The sequence below is a fragment of the Pseudorca crassidens genome, chromosome 8 (assembly GCF_039906515.1).
Source record: "Pseudorca crassidens isolate mPseCra1 chromosome 8, mPseCra1.hap1, whole genome shotgun sequence".
NCBI classification, from domain to species: domain Eukaryota; kingdom Metazoa; phylum Chordata; class Mammalia; order Artiodactyla; family Delphinidae; genus Pseudorca; species Pseudorca crassidens.
In genome coordinates, this window is record NC_090303.1 from 91,034,397 (window position 1) to 91,054,599 (window position 20,203).

Genomic DNA, 20,203 nt, shown 5'->3' on the forward strand with positions numbered 1-20,203 from the left:
TCGTAATGTATAGGTAAACAGTAGGGAAGAAAATTGAAAATGGGAGAAAAACTGCCCCAGAGAGAACCATGCAGATATTTTGGAGGTTACTAAAATAAGACAAGGAGTAAGAGTCTGTGTCCACATAGGAAGTTATGAAATATTTATAATGACATTGAGACATTGAAGCATTTGGCAGTGTAGCGAAGCAGTACTTTCTGTTGTGAATTGGGATTTAAGAAAGTAACACCCAACCATCCATCATAGATCAAGAGGTGACAAAGAAAAAATGAAAATTAGACAATGTTGCAAAAAGAATCTAACTATATGGGTATAGTCTGAGTTTAGCAAAATATACAGTTTAATTTCACACATTTCAGGGACACAGAAGACAAAACGTTATACTTGCTTCTTCCAAACACAATAGATAGGTTAGGTAGGTAAGTAGGTAGGTAGGTAGATAGATAGATGCTGTTTATGCAATGATTGACTTGTTTATTGAATCCTAATAGCATAAATATTAGTGATGAAAGTCACAACAAGCCCTCAAAGACTATGAAAACAATGACATCACATGCAAATTCTGTCAAAAAGTTATAGCATAAATTGAGGATTATTTCCTAAATCCTGTGTCATGCAGAATAAAGTATTCAGAAGGGACATGTTCATTGGAAAAATCTGTCATATACTATCTTTCCTTCCATTTAAATATTTTCAGTGTTCTTCAGAAAGTTTTATAATTTTAACATTCACAACTTGAACATCATTTGTTGGATTTATTTGCAGACAGTTTATAGTTTTTATTGCTATTTTATTTTATTTTGTTTTATTGGTTTTTGGTTTTTTTTATACAGCAGGTTCTTATTAGTCATCAATTTTATACACATCAGTATATACATGTCAATCCCAATAGCCCAATTCATCACACCAACAACAACAACGCCCCCGCCGCTTTCCCCACTTGGTGTCCATACGTTTGTTCTCTACATCTGTGTCTCTATTTCTGCCCTGCAAACCGGTTCATCTGTACCATTTTTCTAGGTTCCACATATATGTGTTAAATTATATTTGTTTTTCTCTTTTTGACTTACTTCACTCTGTATGACAGTCTCTAGATCCATCCACGTCTCAACAAATGACCCAATTTTGTTCCTTTTCGTGGATGAGCATTATTCCATTGTATATATGTACCACATCTTCTTTATCCACTCATCTGTCGATGGGCATTTAGGTTGTTTCCATGACCTGGCTATTGTAAATAGTGCTTCAGTGAACAGTGGGGTGCATGTGTCCTTTTGAATTTATGGTTTTCTCTGGGTATATGCCCAGTAGTGGGATTGCTGGATCATATGGTAATTCTATTTTTAGTTTTTTAAGGACCCTCCATACTGTTCTCCAAAGTGGCTGTATCAATTTACATTCCCACCAGCTGTGCAAGAGGGTTCCCTTTTCTCCACACCCTCTCCAGCATTTGTTGTTTGTAGATTTTCTGATGATGCCGATTCTAACTGGTGTGAAATGATACCTCATTGTAGTTTTAATTTTCATTTCTCTAATAATTAGTGATGTTGAGCAGCTTTTCATGTGCTTCGTGGCCATCAGTATGTCTTCTTTGGAGCAATGTCTATTCAGGTCTTCTGCCCATTTTTGGATTGGGTTGTTTGTTTTTTTAATGTTGAGCTGCATGAGCTGTTTATATATTATGGAGATTAACCCTTTGTCCGTTGATTTGTTTGCAAATATTTTCTCCCATTCTGAGGGTTGTCTTTTCGTCTTGTTTATGGTTTCCTTTGCTGTGCAAAAGCTTTGAAGTTTCATTAGGTCCCACTCGTTTATTTTTGTTTTTATTTCTATTACTCTAGGAGGTGGATCAAAAAATCTCTTGCTGTGATTTATGTCAAAGAGTGTTCTTCCTATGTTTTCCTCTAAGAGTTTTATAGTGTCCAGACTTACATTTAGGTCTCTAATCCATTTTGAGTTTATTTTTGTGTATGGTGTTAGGGAGTGTTCTAATTTCATTCTTTTACATGTAGCCGTCCAGTTTTCCCAGTACCACTCATTGAAGAGACTTTCTTTTCTCCATTGTATATGCTTGCCTCCTTTGTCATAGATTAGTTGACCATAGGTGCGTGGGTTTATCTCTGGGCTTTCTGTCTTGTTCCATTGATCTATGTTTCTGTTTTTGTGCCAGTACCATATTGTCTTGATTACTGTAGCTTTGTAGTATACTCTGAAGTCAGGGAGTCTGATTCCTCCAGCACCGTTTTTTTCCCCTCAAGACTGCTTTGGCTATTCAGGGTCTTTTGGGTCTCCATACAAATTTTAAGATATTTTTTTCTAGTTCTGTAAAAAGTGCCATTGATAATTTGATAGGGATTGCATTGAACCTGTAGATTGCTTTGGGTAATATAGTCATTTTCCAATATTGATTCTTCCAATCCAAGAACATGGCGTATCTCTCCATCTGTTGGTATCATCTTTAATTTCTTTCATCAGTGTCTTATAGTTTTCTGCATACAGGTCTTTTGTCTCCCTAGGTAGGTTTATTCCTAGGTATTTTATTCTTTTGGTTGCAATGGTAAATGGGAGTGTTTCCATAATTTCTCTTTCAGATTTTTCATCATTAGTGTATAGGAATGCAAGAGATTTCTGTGCATTAATTTTGTATCCTGCAACTTTACCAAATTCATTGATTAGCTCTAGTAATTTTCTGGTAGCATCTTTAGGATTCTCTATGTATATAGTATCATGTCATCTGCAAACAGTGACAGTTTTACTTCTTCTTTTCCAATCTGTATTCCTTTTACTTCTTTTTCTTCTCTGATTGCCATTGCTAGGACTTCCAGAACTATGTTGAATAATAGTGATGTGAGTGGATTCATTGTCTTGTTCCTGATCTTAGAGGAAATGCTTTCAGTTTTTCACCATTGAGAATGATGCTTGCTGTGGGTTTGTTGTATATGGGCTTTATTATGTTGAAGTAGGTTCCCTCTAGGCCCACTTTCTGGAGAGTTTTTAACATAAATCGGTGTTGAATTTTGTCAAAAGCTTTTTCTGCATCTAATGATATGATCATATGGTTTTTATCCTTCAATTTGTTAATATGGTGTATCACATTGATTGATTTGCATATATTGTAGAATTCTTGCATTCCTGGGATAAACCCCACTTGATCATGGTGTACGATCCTTTTAATCTTCTGCTGGATTCTGTTTGCTAGTATTTTGTTGAGGATTTTTGCATCTATGTTCATCAGTGATATTGGCCTGTAGTTTCCTTTTTTTGTAACATCTTAGTCTGATTTTGGTATCAGGTCGATGATGGCTTTGTAGAATGAGTTTGGGGGTATTCCTCCCTCTGGTATATTTTGCAAGAGTTTGAGAAGGATGAGTGTTCACTCTTCTCTAAATTTTTTTTTTTTTTTTTTTTTTTGCGTTATGTGGGCCTCTCACTGTCGTGGCCTCTCTCGTTGCGGAGCACAGGCTCCGGACATGCTGGCTCAGCGGCCATGGCTTATGGGCCTAGCCGCTTTGCGGCATGTGGGATCTTCCTGGACCAGGGCACGAACCCGTGTCCCCTGCATCGGCAGGTGGACTCTCAACCACTGCGCCACCAGGGAAGCCCTTCTCTAAATTTTTGATAGAATTCACCTGTGGAGCCGTCTGGTCCTGGACTTTTGTTTGTTGGAAGATTTTTAATCACAGTTTCAATGTCATTACTTGTGATTGGTCTGTTCATAATTTCAGTCTTGTTCAGTCTTGGAAGGTTATACCTTTCTAATAATTTGTCCATTTTTTCCAGGTTGTCCATTTTATTGGCATAGAGTTGCTTGTAGTAGTCTCTTAGGAAGATTTGTATTTCTGCGGTGTCTGTTGTAACTTCCCCCTTTTCGTTTCTAATTTTATTGATTTGAGTCTTCTCCCTCTTTTTCTTGATGAGTGTGGCTAATGGTTTATCAATTTTGTTTAACTTCTCAAAGAACCAGCTTTTAGTTTTATTGTTCTTTGCTATTGTTTTCTTTTTTTCTATTTCATTTATTTCTGCTCTGATCTTTATGATTTCTTTCCTTCTGCTAACTTTGGGTTTTGTTTGTTCTTCTTTCTCTAGTTCTTTAGGTGTAAGTTTAGATTGTTTATTTGAGATTTTTCTTGTTTCTTGAGGTATGCTTGTATAGCTATAAACTTCCCTCTTAGAACTGCTTTTCCTGCATCCCATAGGTTTTGGATCGTCATGTTTTCATTGTCATTTGTCTCTAGGTATTTTTTGATTGCTTCAGTGATCTCTTAGTTATTTAGTAACGTATTGTTTAGCCTGCATGTATTTGTGGTTTTTACATTTTTGTCCCTGTATTTCATTTCTAATCTCACAGTGTTGTGGTCAGAAAAGATGTTTGATATGATTTCAATTTTCTTAAATTTACTGAGGCTTGATTTGTGACCCAGATGTGATCTATCCTGGAGAATGTTCTGTGTGCACTTGAGAAGAAAGTGTAATCTGCTGTTTGGGGATGGAATGTCCTATAAATATCAATTAAATCTATATGGTCTATTGTGTCATTTAAAGCTTGTGTTTCCTTATTTATTTTCATTTTGGATGATCTGTCCATTGGTGTAAGTGAGGTGTTAAAGTCCCCCACTGTTATTGTGTTACTGTCGATTTCCTCTTTTATAGTGGGTAGCAGTTGCCTTATGTATTGAGGTGCTCCTATGTTGGGTGCATATATATTTATAATTGTTATATCTTCTTCTTGGATTGATCCCTTGATCATTACATAGTGTCCTTCCTTGTCTCTTGTAGCATTCTTTATTTTAAAGTCTCTTTTATCTGATATGAGTATTGCTACTCCAGATTTCTTTTGATTCCTATTTGCATGGAATATCTTTTTCCATCCCCTCACTTTCAGTCTGTATGTGTCCCTAGGTCTGAAGTGGGTCTCTTGTAGACTGCATATATATGCAGCATATATATGGGTCTTGTTCTTGTATCCATTTAGCAAGCCTGTGTCTTTTGGTTGGAGCTTTTAATCCTTTCATGTTTAAGGTAATTATCGATATGTATGCTCCTTTGACCATTTTCTTAATTGTTTTGGGTTTGTTTTTGTAGGTCCTTTCTTCTCTTGGGTTTCCCACTTAGAGAAGTTCCTTTAGCATTTGTTGTAGAGCTGGTTTGGTGGTGCTGAATTCTCTTAGCTTTTGCTTGTCTGTAAAGCTTTTGATTTCTCCATCGAATCTGAATGAGATCCTTGCCGGGTAGAGTAATCTTGGTTGTAGGTTCTTCCCTTTCATCAGTTTAAGTGTATCATGCCACTCCCTTCTGGCTTGTAGAGTTTCTGCTGAGAAATCAGCTGTTATGGGAGTTCCCTTGTATGTTATTTGTTGTTTTTCCCTTGCTGCTTTCAATAATTTTTCTTTGTTGTTAATTTTTGCCAATTTGATTACTATGTGTCTTGGCATGTTTCTCCTTGGGTTTATCCTGTATGGGACTCGCTGCGCTTCCTGGACTTGGGTGGCTATTTCCTCTCCCATGTTATGGAAGTTTTTGACTATAACATCTTCAAGTATTTTCTCGGATCCTTTCTCTCTCTCTTCTCCTTCTGGGACCCCTATAATGAGAATGTTGTTGCGTTTAATGTTGTCCCAGAGGTCTCTTAGGCTGTCTTCTTTCTTTTCATTCTTTTTTCTTTATTCTGTTCTGCAGCAGGTGAATTCCACCATTCTGTCTTCCAGGTCACTTATCCGTTCTTCTGCCTCAGTTACTCCACTATTGATTCCTTCTAGTGTATTTTCCATTTCAGTTACTGTATTGTTCATCTGTGTTTGTTTGTTCTTTAATTCTTTTAGGTCTTTGTTAAACATTTCTTGCATCTTCTTGATCTTTGCCTCCATTCTTTTTCTGAGGTCCTGGATCATATTCACTCTCATTATTCTGAATCCTTTTTCTGGAAGGTTGCCTATCTCCGCTTCATTTAGTTGTTTTTCTGGGGTTTTATCTTGTTCCTTCATCTGGTACGTAGCCCTCTGCCTTTTCATCTTGTCTATCTTTCTGTGAATGTGGCTTTTGTTCCACAGCCTGCAGGATTGTAGTTCTTCTTGCTTCTGCTGTCTTCCCTCTGGTGGATGAGGCTATCTAAGAGGCTTGAGCAAGTTTCCTGATGGGAGGGACTGGTGGTTGGTAGAGCTGGGTGTTGCTCTGGTGGGCAGAGCTCAGTAAAACTTTAATCTGCTTGTCTGCTGATGGGTGGGGCTGGGTTCCCTCCCTGTTGGTTGTTTGGCCTGAGGCATCCCAACTCTGGAGCCTACCTGGCTCTTTGGTGGAGCTAATGGCGGACTCTGGGAGGGCTCACACCAAGGAGTACTTCCCAGAACTGCTGCCAGTGTCCTTGTCCTCACGGTGAGCCACAGCCACCCCCGGCCTCTGCAGGAGACCCTCCAACACTAGCAGGTAGGTTCAGTGTCTCTTGGGGTCACTGATCCTTCCCCTGGGTCCCGAGGTGCACACTACTTTGTGTGTGCCCTCCAAGAGTGGAGTCTCTGTTTCCCCCAGTCCTGTCAGAGTCCTGCAATCAAATCCCACTAGCCTTCAAAGTCTGATTCTCTAGGAATTTCTCCTCCCATTGCCAGACCCCCAGGTTGGGAAGCCTGATGTGGAGCTCAGAACCTTCACTCCAGTTGGTGGACTTCTGTGGTATATGTGTTCTCCAGTTTGTGAGTCACCCACCCAGCAGTTATGGGATTTGATTTTATTGTGATTGCGCCCCTCCTACAGTCTCATTGTGGCTTCTCCTTTGTCTTTGGGTTATCTTTTTTGCTGAGTTCCAGTGTCTTCCTGTCGATGATTGTTCAGCAGTTAGTTGTGATTCTGGTGTTCTCACAAGAGGGAGTGAGAGCACGTCCTTTTACTCTGCCATCTTGGTTTGTGGGCTATTCCTATTTTAAATGGTGGTATCTTTTCTATTTGTTAAGTTATGCTTTCTAGTTGTTGTTTTCTGGTGACTAGATCTGAATTGATACTTGTGTGTTTAATCTCACTTCCAGCAATATTGCTCTAGTTCTGTTGATTGTCTCTAGGTACTTTAAAATTTCCTATGAAAACAGTAACAAATCCAATAAGACTATTATTTATTCCTTTCAAATATTTACACCTTAATTTACTTTCCATATTTTATTCCAGTTTTGGGCTTCTACTATAGTGTTAAGTAGAAGTAGTAAAAGTGGCAACCCCTGTCTTGTTCTTAAATCTAAAGGGAACAATTCCAACATTTACCCATTTGTGATTGTACATATTGTAGGGGGTATTTTGGTTATCTTGTATCAAGTTAAATTAGTTTCCTTTTATTTTAGCTTATTGAATTGGTCTTGAATTTTATTAAGAATTTTTTATGTATCTACTGATGTGAGCATATTTTTTTTCTATAATCTATTAATGCAGTGAATTAAATGTATACACTTTCTATTAAAAATATCATTGCATTCCTGGGATGTACCCAACTTGTTTATGGTGCATTTTTTGAGAGTACTGAGTTTCCTTTGCTAATATTTTGTTTAGGACTTATGCAATCATGAGGAAAATGGGCTCTAATATTTATTTTAATTGATCTAGTTTTGGGTTGTATCAGTCAGAATGAATTATACTGCACCACCGTAAAAACACTTCCAAAATTTTAGTGGCTAAAACATTATACTTTTACTTATTGCTCATGCTACATGCTCATCTCACCTCAGTCACACAGAGACTCAGGATGACAGAGCTTCCACCATCTGGAACATCACCAGTCACCAGGGAGAGAAGGACATAACAAAGCATGCACTGACTATTAAGGACTTTTTCTGGAAGTTACACAAATCATAGCTACTTATATTTCCTTAAGCAAAGCCAGGTCATATGGCCATGGTTCTCATCAAAGAATTAGACAATTGTAATTGTAGGTTTGTCAGAAGGGGAATAACTAAAAGATTGATAAATAGCTCTAAAGACTGCCATAGTCCACACTTCTGGTAAGAAAACATTTAGTTTTCTATCCTACTCACATACAAAATATATCCCCCTCCACTCAAAGGAATTAATACAAAAGTCCTTTCTAATCATGATATCAATTCCACAGCCCAAGATATTTAAGGAATATAGTGGCTTTGTGCAGTATCTTGGTATTAGGTCTGGATGTGGCTCTTCTTGAGTTGAAGGCCTATAAACTCCTCCAAAATCCAATATGCAGTAATGGAACCAGGACCGATTACTGCAGTAATCATTCTGACAGAGGAAGAATTGGAGTCACAGAGCAAACACTGATCCCAGAAAATAGAGATTTGTCTGTAGCAATTCTGAAAAATTTCCAAAAGACATATTGAGGATTTCCCCCCAAAGTTGGTGGGGAGTGATTCTTGAATAAGCACTGGTTCTCCTCCTTAGGGCAGCTAACTTGTCCAGTCTTCTCCCTGGATAATTCTTCTTTTTCTTCTCCCCCGTCCCCTTTTTTTATTACATTATTCTCCTTGGCTGTATCTGAATTGGACATCAGCAAGATGTTCTTCTTGGAACCTGAGCAACTCTCTCAGCTGACTTCTTGCCTATAGATAGTTGGGAGCCCCAGGATCTTTTTAAATATCAAACAGTTATGGTCTACTTTAGTCCAAGCTGTTGATTCTTTTGACAGCACAATTTTCTAAAACATAGTTTTGGCTTCTCTATTTTACTGCAGTCAGCTCTATGAGCAATGACCACACCTAAGTTTCTTTGGAATCACGGTTCTCACTTTGAATATTTCTTTGCTGTCTCTTCCCCTTGCCTCTCTCTCTTTCTCCACTTAGCTGTGTAGGTCTAAAGCTTGTATGAATGCCTCCACTACTGCAATTGTTGCTTTGACCAAGTATTTAGCCACTACACTCTTCTAGTCTATGGTAAAAACTGTCCTCCTTATCAAACATATAAGCCATTGAGCCAATACCACATAGTTAGTGTTGTTTGTTAGCACTCTGTATATCAAGGTACCAGTATCTGTCAGCATAAGCCTGATTCTACCGTGTATGACGTTATGATTTATAATAAGAAGTATAGATCCAGTCTTTGTCCACTGTTCTTGGCACAGAGCTCTTAAAACCCTTGGAATTTCCTTTGAGGAGAGTGATAAATGTGTCTCTTGTTATGTGAATGAGCTGATTTTGGACTAGCTAGTTGCCAGAGCCCTGTGATTAGATGGAGACTTAAAGCCCACCCCACCCCCCACTCTACCCCCGCCACACACACCCTGACCTCCAAGGAGGAAAGAAGTGTTGAAGATTGAGTTTAGTTGTCAATGGCCAATGATTTAATCAATTATACCTATGTATTGGAGCCTCCCATAAAAAACCAAAAAGAGGGGGATCAGAGAGCTTCCCAGTTGGTGAACATGTGGAGATGTGGAGAGAGTAGCGTACCTGGAAGAGGCACGGGCGCTCCATGCCCTTTTCCTATACTTTGCTCTGTGCATTTCTTCCATCTGGATGTTCCTGAGTTACATTCTTGTTTAGTAAACCAGTAATCTCGTAAGTAAAATGTTTCTCTTATTTCTGTGAGCCACTCTAGCAAATTAATCAAAACTAAGGAGGGGGTCTTGGGAACCTCCAATCTACAGCCGGTTGGTCAGAAGCATAGGTGATAACCTGGGCTGGTGACTGGCATCTTTACTGGGGGAGGTGGGGGTTCTTATGGGACTGAGCCCTTAACCTGTGGATTCTGATGCTATCTCCAGGTAGATAGTGGCAGAACTGTGTTAAAATGTAGGATGTTCAGCTGGGTCCAGAGAAATGCTTGTTGGTGGTGTGAGGGGAACCACACACACACACTGGAATTGGATCCAGAAACCCAAACTACTATTGTAGCAAACAATACCCAAATCTTAGGGGCTTAAAATAACAAAGTTTTACAACATTCTTATGATTTGGGGTCGGTTGAGACTCCTCCAAGTCAACCTCACTTGGAGGAACAGGATGATGAAGTCCTCACTTATCACCCTGGCAGGGTAAAGGGAATGTTGCAAACCACATGCTGGCTCTCAATGACTTCCAAACTAATCGACCAAAGCAAATTACGTGCTTGTGTCTACATGCAACAGGATGGGAAGGTGCAGTATTACCACATGCCTGGAAGAAGGAAGAAAAGAATATGAGAAAATATTATGCTATTTACTATATGTATCAAATTAATTTTTTTCAGCTGAAGAAGTATGGCTAAAAGAAAATTGGATGCAAATGTTGGCTCTGATTGTTTCAGCTCTGACCATGCTGGAACCCTCAGGCTAATATGAGCATTGGGTCTTTCTGATAGATGGGGTCCTATTATAATGATGGAAGCATCAAGCCATTAGGCCTGATACCACTAAACATTCCCAACATTGTACTAACTCATGTTATTCCGACTCATGCTCACCAAATTATCTTCTAATAAATTATCTTTCTATGATAGCTTGCTCTCAAGGAGAAAAACACACTAGGAAGATGTGAACAGTCTGTCCCTTTATGGCCATAATTCCCAGTGAAATTTAGTAAATCAGCATTATGCTTTTATATCTTGTGTGAGATTTGTAGCATGAGTTGGCATCACCAAATCTGATCATCTCTGCTACACTGACATGATCAAACTCAGAAAAGTGGTCAATTCCGAGGAAAACTGCTGCTTGAAAATCTGGAGGCAGGGCGAATCAACCAGACATTTTTTTCATTTGACTGAGGACCACATGAAACTGCATTTCTAAAAAATCAAAAACAAACAACAAATCAAAAATCTTTCATTTCTTCAAAAGATGTAAAGTAAAAAAATGTAAGACAAGGAGGTGTGGAAGATCAGAATCTTGTGTTTAGATCAGAATCACCTGGAGGCTGATTTTCCCCTAGCTACTTCTAGGGGAAAATCTGGGCACTAGATCAGAGACTACAGCTTAAAACAAGTCAAGCAGGAAACAGACACAAGTATAAAGCACAGTGAGGCATTGCTGAGCATGGTGAAAACCAGCCCTGGCTGACGGAAGGAGCCGAGAGCGGACTCAGAACAGGCTCAGCAGATCTCCACTTGGTTCAGAACACCCTCCATCATCCCTGTCCCACTGGCCTTTTTGCTGGTCCTTATACACAGCAAGCTCAATGGATTTTGAATTTGTTGTTACCCCTGCCTGAAATGCGTTCTCACCAAATTGTTCACCATGAGTACAAACATGGGCAAGAGGGTAGGTGGGCGAAAGCATGTTCTGGCTGTGTTGGCAAGTTCTGGTGCCCTTTTTGAACCATAATAGTGATAATAAATGCTTAACAAATGCTTAACGAATAAATATGAGAGCAGTAGATGGAAAAATCATTTATTCCTTTCTTAGAAGAGAAGGCCAGTCGTAGAGCCCTTGTTGACACAGCATATTGACAAAGGAGGCAGAGGAACAAAGAGAAACCTGCAGCTATGACATGTCCACAGGTTAATCCTAAGTAGGACTAATCTTCATAGGCTTATACTGTGGTAAAACACAGGACTATAAATGAGAGTCAGGAAGCTCTGAGTTTGGTGATCTTGCTCAATAGATGGTAAATCAAAGCTAAATTATTGCACAGAATATCTGTTATATGAGTGGCTTCACCACAAGCCAGAAAGAATTCTTGTTAGCCTGGAGTAGGGCACCTATCTCTAAGATGGTCACGTCTCCCTGTTTTCTACCACTAAACTTCTATATCAATCCCTCATAAAGAACAATCTCCATTTAGAGGTGAGTAAAAATAAAAAATGGATTATCTTGTGCCCATCAGACTCAGGTTAAAAGGAAAGACTGAAATATGACCTCTCTCCCCAACAAAAATGAAGTGTATTACTAGGCATCAGAAAAGTACTGACCAAAAGTTTTTCACAAATTAAAATAATTTGCTTAAGATATGAAATTAAAGAAAAAAATTAAGAACTAAAGAAATCGTCACTGGAAAAAAATAGCTCAAGTAAAACAGGCCAGCTCTCAAATCAGAGATGAAAAAAAGGAGATAAAAATGTAGCTTTCAAAACTCCAGGAAAAAAAATTTCCATCAATAAGGGTATACTGAAATATATTTTAGAATTTTAGAAAATTGGAGAAGGGGTATAGGAAACACAAAAAGAAGTCCAGAAGATATATAGCTATAGATATGAAAAAAATAAATAATATACTGGAATAAAATTAAATTACTTTTGAATATAATAAATTATTTTTGAATAAATTCATAACTGTCTCATCTTACAGGGGGAAAATGTATAACCTTTAGCTTTATCTTCTTTTCTGGAGAAAATCATTTACATCTAGTTAGTTTCCTACAAATTAACATCCAACTTTAAAGAGTTGTAAAATGTCTGCTGCTAATCAATGGTGAATCAAAGAAAGGCTTATGTCTCTCCAGTCAGTACATTCTTAGGCAGGTTTACCCACACAGCATGACAATGAAGGTCATGCTGTCATCCTTCTGCCTTAACGTCTATTTGGGATAATCTTTCTTAGCAACTCTTCCTTGTGATAAAAAGTAATCGCCAAATAGTATTTAATTTACATAAATGGTATTAGAATATGAATCTGTGAATTCATTTATTTTTCTCTTTCAATATTATCTCTTTTTTGTATTAGAGAGAGAGAGTGAGTGATATTTTGTTGTTTTTTTTTACTAACGCGTGGTATTCCATTAGTGTGTTTTCACAAGGTGCAGAGCTATATTCAGGGAACAGTAAAGAGTTTGATGTGACTGGAACATTAGGTCCACAGAGAGAAATCTAGAAGATAAGGCTGGTAAGGTCAACTAAGGGCAATTTGTAAAGATCACATGTGTTATGTAATGGCATTTTATTGGTGTTGGAGCTGATGATAATGACGTTATACTAAGTTACTGTCCTTAGAAATTCAACCATTTATTCATTAGTTATCCCATTCACCAAATATTTTTAAAGGGTGATATATGAAAAAACAACAGCAGTGTAATAGGCACAAAACAAAATGTGTCACGTAAGGAGACAGGTTTTATTTTCCATTCATCAAAGTGAAAAATATTACCAAGGTGATTCCTTCCTTAGGTGTAGACTTCCTTCACCTTTTTACCTATAAATGCCCCTCTCATTCTTAGGGCCTACTATAGCTGCCACACCTTTTGAGTTCTCTCTGATTATCCCCAGCTGGGTTAGGCATACAACTACAGTCTTTGGTAGATACTTCCATTATTGCAGTATTGTATTATTACCATGCATTATTATCACTAGTCTATTTATTTTGTTCCTCATTGAATTTTGTATTGCATCTATTATATTGACTATTTTTGGTAGACACATACCCTATATAAATGTTGGGTGAACTGAAAAATCAGTGAACAAATAGATGAATTCTCTAGGACAGTAACAACAACTGTTACTAGTGTAACGACACTAGTGTAACAACAACAACAAAAAGCCATTATCATTTTTATACCCTTTTGATTATACAAAGGACAGGAAGCCCTGGAAACTAATCTTAAGGAAAATAAATGACATGAAGATATTCATTGGAATGTTATGTTGTAATAGCAAAAATTTGAAAAATAAGTCAATACCAAATATTGGCAGAAAACCATGTAAATAATGGTATATCAACTGGTTGATACATTATTCATTAAATTACACTACAAACAGTTGCAACAGTATATAACAGTATGGAAAATACTTAAAACATAATTATAAATTCAAAAGCCCAAAGAGTTTATATTCTCAAGAATTTTAATTACATAAATATCTACAAATGTAACAGTCAAATCATGTGCTGATAAGATGAAAGATATTTAACTTTTTCTATTTATGTTATATAATACTTTGAATATATATGCTTAAGAATTTCATTGAAATAATCCACAATTATCTGAAGAATAGAAGGTGCTAAAGAAAAATTTGAAGTACAAATTATTGGAAATAAATCATGTTTTAACTGGACATTGTCTATTGGCATCATTAATAGAAATAAAAATGATTATTAATCATATTTCAAGTAAAGTGCAATTTATATTATCTTAGAATTATAGCAAACTAAGATATTTAGGCTACTGGTTAATTAAACATCAGGTTTATCACTTCTATTCATCTTACCCCAAATTTGGAACTGAGGAAGCTAAGCTTCCCCCTTCTCTCAAATTAAGGGATTTTCAAAAGATGAACATATTAGAAATCAAGTATATTGCTGCTTTATTCTGTGCTATTACCTCCTTGGAAATATTCTGATACCTTTTCTTATCAGGATAAGAAATTTTTTTCCATATTCAAATTCTAAGTCATGTTTGTGATTCCTTCTTTGTGAAAAATAAAGCCAATAAATGCTTAATTAAAATATTTACACATCAGAAAAACACCTCTGGAGTTTTATTTGTGACATCATACCATTTATCTCTCTATCTTTTGTCCTTGTGTTGAGCAGGCAGATCTCAGAGTCCAGGGAGAGTCTGCAGGACAGAGTAGCAGAGAAAAGAGAGGTGCAAGGAGAGAGATCTCTGAAGACCTACAGAGGGCCTCCCTTGAGTATTCAACTGAATACTGATCAGCACATCATGCCAGGGAACTAACTGAGGCCAGGGAAAGGATCACTCATCACCACTTAAAAGGATAACAGGTAAGACTATTCATTGCTCATACAGGGCAGGGAACAGTGCTTGTTTCCCTGGAGATTCTGATGATTTATGAGCCATTGTATAGAATATACAGAGGCTCTTTTCTCATTAATGAGGATTTAATTAGACTGAGCAGTGCTCTGGTCTCACTTAACAAATCTTAAAAGCTGCAATCAATAGGATCAAACTATCTTCAAGTAATTTAACTGCATTCCAGAACAAAACTAAATGCTATCTATAGAAACATGAAAATAACGAGCATCCAATAAGGTAAAATTCACAGTGTTTTAATTCAATCAAAAATTACTAGGCATGCAAACAAACAAGGAAATAAGACCCATAACAAGTATATAAATCAGTTAATTAAAACCTGCCCAGAACTGAAACAGTTGTTAGAATTAGCAGACAAGTACATTATAACAGTTATTATCACTACAACAAACTGGAGTTAACAGACTACTAGAGATGAAAATGCAATGTGTTCAAAAAACTTAAGTAGAGGCATAGAAGGTGGCAACAAGACCCAAATCAAACTACTAGAAATGAAAACTACAATATATGAGGTGAAAATACACTGGGTAAAATCAAAAGAAGATTAGACCTTGTAAAACAAAATATTAATGAACTTGAAGGCATAGCAATAGAAGCTAAGCAAGGAAAACAAAAACATAAAAGAGAATGAGGGAGGGGCTTCCCTGGTGCCGCAGTGGTTGAGAGTCCACCTGCTGATGCAGGGGATACAGGTTCATGCCCCAGTCCGGGAAGATCCCACATGCCGCGGAGCAGCTGGGCCTGTGAGCCATGGCCACTGAGCCTGCATGTCCGGAGCCTGTGCTCCGCAACGGGAGAGGCCACAACAGTGAGAGGCCCATGTACCGCAAAAAAAAAAAAAAAAAAAGAGAATGAGGGAAAATGAACAGAGTCTCAGTGAACTGACCTGTAGGACAACTTTAGGAGACCTAATATACCTGTAAATAATGTCCATAAAATGATTAAACTAAATATAACTGCTCTAACTATGCCAATTAATAGGCAGTGATTGTCAGAATGGATAAAAAAGCAAGATCCAACTATTTGCTGCCTACAAGAAATGCACTTCAAATAAAAAGACAAAAATAAGTTATAAGTAAATGGATATGAAAGCTATACCATGCTACTTTCAAGTGAAGTTAGAGTGACCATATAAATATAAGATAAAGTATATTTCAGATCAAAGAATATTATTAGCAAAAAAAGTTATTACATAATATTAAAAGGGTAATCTCATCAACTGGACATAATAGTCCCAAACATTTATACACTAATAACACAGTTTTGAAATATATGAAGCAAAACTTATAGAACTGCAAGGAGAAATAGAGAAATCCACAATTATAGTCAGAGATTTCAATATCTCCCTCTATATAATTGACAGGAGATGCATACAAAATTATTAAGGATATAGAAGATTTGAACACAATCAACAAACAACCTAACTGATCATTTTAAAACACACTACTGGGCTTCCCTGGTGGCGTAGTGGTTGAGAGTCCGTCTGCCGATGCAGGGGACATGGGTTCGTGCCCCGGTCCGGGAAGATCCCACATGCCACAGAGCGGCTGGGCCCGTGAGCCATGGCCACTGGGCCTGCGCGTCCGGAGCCTGTGCTCCGCAACGGGAGAGGCCACAACAGTGAGAGGTCCGCGTACCGCAAAAAAAAAAAAAAAATATATATATATATATATAAAATAAATGAGAGAGGTGACATCACTGAAGGAAGATTCTATAGATATTAAAATGATGATAATGAAATACTATTTCTTTAAAACTTAAAGACAATAAATTCAACCACTTAGATGAATGGACAAATTCTTTGAAAGACACAATATATCAATACTCACTCATAAATAAATAATATGAATATATGATGTCTATTAAGGAACTTAAATTTGTAGTTAAAAACATTCTCACAAGGAAAGTCCAGTCCTAGATGGCTTCACTAGGGAGTCAACCAATCATTTCAGGAGTAAATAATGCTCATTCTATACAAAGTCTTCCAGAAAATTGAAATGGACAGAATGTCCCCTGTCTTAGTCTGCTCAGGCTGCCATAACAAAGTACCATGGACTGAATGGCTTAAACTACAGAAATTCGTTTCTCACAGTTCTGGAGGCTGGGAAGTCCAAGATCAAGGTGCTAGCAAGGTAGTTTTCAGTCTGAGTCCTCTTCTCTTGGCTTGTAGGTCGTCACCATCTCATTGTGTGCTCACATAACCTCTTCTTTGTGCATACTTGAGGAAAGGGAAGGGAAGAGAGAGGGAGGGAGAGAGAGGGGGAGAGAGAGAGGGAGAGGGAGGGAGAGAGGGAGAGAGAGGAAGAGAGAGGGAGAGAGAGAGAGAAGGCTCAAGATCTCTGGAGTCTCTTCTTATAATGGCACTAATCTTATCATGAGGGCCCCACTCTAATGACCTCATCTAGCCTGAATTACCTCCTAAAATACCCACCTTCAAATACAATCACATTGAGGATTAGGCTTCAACATACAAATTTGGGAGGGACACATTCAGTCCATATTACCTCCCAACTCATTCTACAAAACCAATATTACCTTGGTACCAAAACTAGACAAAGATATTTTTAAGTAAAGATAAATACCCCTCATGAACATAAATGCAAAAATATAGTAAATTTTAATAGTAAAAACGTAGTAAAAGAATTGAATCTAACAATGTATAAAAAAAGACAATGCATCATGATCAAGTGGAGTTTACCACAGGAGTGCAGGATTGGTTTATCATTGAAAGGATCAATCAATGTGACACAACATACTAACAAACCAAAAAAAGAAGAAAATATCTGACAATTGCAGTCCAATACAGAAATGTATTGGACTAAATTCAACTTCCATTTCTGATTAAAAAAAAAAAAACTCTTAGTAAACCAGGATTAGAAGGAAACTTCTGCAACCTGATAAAAGGCATCTATGAAAAACTGACAACAAATTTTTATGTATTATGATTTTGGTTCTGACTACAGGTCAGTGTTCCATTACTAAAATTCATCCAACTGTTCACTTAAAATGGGTAGCTTCTATTTTATATAAATGATATGTCAGTGAGGCTGGGGAGAAGTCAAGGAATAAAGTCTCTCATGCAGAATATTCCTTTACGTTGAATGCTTCTAATTATCTGGTCAACACATATATTTCCATTGAAAGGGAATTCACAACCACAAGCAAAACACAAAAACCTATTTCACTTTAAAACAATACAAATCATGCTATTCCTTTCATCAAAACAAATAGGTGTCCCTGCAGCTTCTTCCTAAGAATTTTCATCCTGTTTTCTTCAGTGACATTGTCCTGTCAACAGTTCATCATATTTTGTTGCGTTAAGACCTTTCACAATGTTATAAATTTTTGTGCATCAACAGTATCATAATAACCCATTTACACACATACTACAAACCTTTGCTCCTAATTATTTTATTTCTTCCGTTAGATGAACAAATGCCCCATGTTACTTCAAAATGCCTATGTCCTGGAGAGTTTTATACACTTTATTTACACTGCCTCAACAAAATGATTAGCAAAGAACGGCCATCATCAAAAAATCTACAGACAACAAATGCTGCAGAGGGTGTGGAGAAAAGGGAACCCTCCTACACTGTTGGTGGGAATGTAAATTGATACAGCCACTATGGAGAACAGTATGGAGGTTCCTTAAAAAACTAAAAATAGAGCTGCCATATGATCCAGCAGTCCCACTACTGGGGATATACCCTGAGAAAACCATAATTCAAAAAGAGTCATGTACCAAAATGTTCATTGCAGCTCTATTTACAATAGCCCAGAGATGGAAACAACCTAAGTGTCCATTGACAGACAAATGGATAAAGAAGATGTGGCACATATATACAATGGAATATCACTCAGCCATAAATAGAAACGAAATTGAGTTATTTACAGTGAGGTGGATGGACCTATAGAGTCTGTCATACAGAGTGAAGTCAGAAAGAAGAAAACAAATACTGTATGCTAACACATATATATGGAATCTTAAAAAAAATGGTTCTGAAGAACCTAGGGGCAGGACAGGAATAAAGATGCAGACATAGAGAATGGACTTGAGGACACGGGGAGGGGGAAGGGTAAGCTGAGATGAAGTGAGAGAGTGACATTGAGATATATACACTACCAGATGTAAAATAGATAGCTAGTGGGAAGCAGCCGCATAGCACAGGGAGATCAGCTTGGTGCTTTGTGACCACCTAGAGGGATGGGGTAGGGAGAGTGGAAGGGAGATTCAAGAGGGAGGGGATATGGGGATATATGTATTCATATAGCTGATTCACTTTGTTATACAGCAGCAACTAACACAACAATGTAAAGCAATTATACTCCAATAAAGATGTTAAATAAATAAATAAATTATATATATATAAAAAAATGTCTTAGCACTATTACATGATAGTGTCCCCAGGCAGAACCTGAAGTCTTGTTGGAACTAAAACTGGCAGAAGCTATTGCTATCTTTATCCAGTTACAGGTGAGACAACAGAGAGATGTCAATGCAAGGAGTTAACAGAAGGACTAGCTGGTCTTGTTAATGCAACACAGATGAAAAGAGTCATTTTGTTATAAAGCAGAAACTAACGCCATTGTAAAGCAATTATACTCCAATAAAGATGTTAAAAAAAAAAAAGAAAGAAAAGAGTCAAGGGTAGTCACAGGGTACAAAAGTAAATAATCAATACATAAAAACAAGGAAATTAGGGCAAGTGATATAAAGACCAGGGAAAGCACTAACCTGAGAATGGAAGAATGTTAATAAGACCAAACAAAGAATCAGAAAGTGGTGTCTACAAAAGTAGAAGAATTGAGGACTAAGAAGTCAACAAGTCACTGGAATCTTCAGAATCATATACAAAAATAAAGAGGATACAGGGAAACAGGGATTAAGCTTGAGAAAGTGTGCCTGGATAGACATGTTATTTGCAGATAATTCCTCTCAATTTTCTAACTGTAATCCATGCCTCAACTCAGATAGGTCCTGCTGACCTAGGAAGCCTTTGGATCAGAAAACAAGTGACAGGTTTATAGAATGAGAGGAGGAGAGTCAGGACAAACAACGTAATGAAAATAATCCTTCTAGCTGAATTCTCAAGCCACTCATGTCCAAACCAGGTATCTTTCCTACTTTCAATTTTTGCTTCTGTCCTGTGTTGTAACTTTTCTTGGTACCACCGTGTAAAACTCTGTTATTGGTTCTCGCCTGCTCATCCCCGATTCAGTTCCGTGGATGGTAGACTAAAGTTGTACCTGATTTAAGGATGTGGCTAGAATCTGGCTGAATCTCGCCTTCTTAGCCCAGTCCCGACCTCATAGTGGCAGCAGACATTGTACATTGACAAGATGTATCGTTTGGAAGACCTTTCTTAGACTTACAGAGTGCTTGGTAGAGGTATGTCCTGGTTGTTAATATTAATATAAATACAGGCATTAATACTGTACCAGAATCCAAATGAACACATTTTAGGCAACAGGGCTAAGAGCCCTGATCAAACTGGGCATAGAAGAGGCCAGAATTAAATGATGCCTCTAACCATGATTCACTTGAATAAGATGCAACTGCGTAAAATAGAAGAATATAACTTAGGACA

General features: G+C 37.5%; 1 long non-coding RNA gene across 1 annotated transcript; it reads left to right on the forward strand.

Annotated features, from left to right (window-relative positions):
- Positions 1–6,295: 6,295 nt before the first annotated feature.
- LOC137228657 (uncharacterized) lies at positions 6,296–18,762 on the forward strand. Its single transcript, XR_010945328.1, has 3 exons — positions 6,296–6,420; positions 14,375–14,566; positions 18,043–18,762. It is a non-coding gene; the product is annotated as an uncharacterized lncRNA (long non-coding RNA).
- Positions 18,763–20,203: the final 1,441 nt, after the last annotated feature.